We start from the raw sequence: 959 nt of genomic DNA on the forward strand, positions 1-959 counted from the left end.
TTTGTTCTTGAATATTTTGGGTCTTCATCTCCTCGTCTCGTCTACAACTCCTTTTGGTCGAAGCTTCCTGTTCTTGGGATTTCCTTGGGTTTTCTACTTCGATCTTTTCCGCTTTGTTCTTTGGGGGCATGTTTCGGTACCCGCTTCGTGTAAGGTAAAGTTCATACCAGTTTGATTGCGCATTGGTTATTTGTTTTCTTTAGGATTTGATTTTACTGCTAAGGTGCCTCTCTCTCTCTCTCTTGGTGATGGACGCAATTGTGCTTTTGATCTATGTTTCATAGATGTGAGCATGCATGTCTGATTAATCATTCAAAAATACTCGGACATGCATTATTTATCGTTTTACTAAAGACATGCATGCTCAGACTTGTCGTTTTACTAAAGACGAGTTTCCGTCACCATTTGATTGTGGAACTCGTTGCAGATGTCGATTTTTACTTCTGGATAAGTTGGATTTAAGGTTATGTGGTGTGGCGTCGGCTTTTTCCCTGTTTCATTTTATATGTTCTAGTTCTGTTATGCTTATTTATCATCACGGGGATGTAGCTCAGATGGTAGAGCGCTCGCTTAGCATGCGAGAGGTACGGGGATCGATACCCCGCATCTCCATTTTTAATTTATTTTTTTTGTTTGATTTGAATATTAGTTGGGCTGCAGTATGTTGTAGAGGACCCCATCGATGGCCGGACTATTGGGAGGAGACAGGCGACACCGCTCTGCTAGCTAGCTCCGCTATCTGCTGCCCCGACAAGGCCGCGTCAGTGTACGAATCCTTATAGTTTCCGTTCCGTGAGCTTTAATTATTTCTCTTCAAAACGTTTACTGCTTTGGGGTCAATGCGGTGTGAATGTGGAAAGGTCGTGGGTTCGCGTTTCATGCAATTAACTCGTTCGTCTCACTCTCCTATCGTCTAAATACTACTACAAGCAACTTCTCCTCACTCTCTCTAGACGATA

General features: G+C 42.9%; 1 non-coding gene across 1 annotated transcript; it reads left to right on the forward strand.

The window, feature by feature from the left end:
* Positions 1-539: 539 nt before the first annotated feature.
* TRNAA-AGC (transfer RNA alanine (anticodon AGC)) lies at positions 540-612 on the forward strand. Its single transcript has one exon. It is a non-coding gene; the product is annotated as a tRNA-Ala (tRNA).
* Positions 613-959: the final 347 nt, after the last annotated feature.

Source organism: Musa acuminata, unplaced genomic scaffold, assembly GCF_036884655.1.
Source record: "Musa acuminata AAA Group cultivar baxijiao unplaced genomic scaffold, Cavendish_Baxijiao_AAA HiC_scaffold_641, whole genome shotgun sequence".
NCBI lineage: Eukaryota > Viridiplantae > Streptophyta > Magnoliopsida > Zingiberales > Musaceae > Musa > Musa acuminata.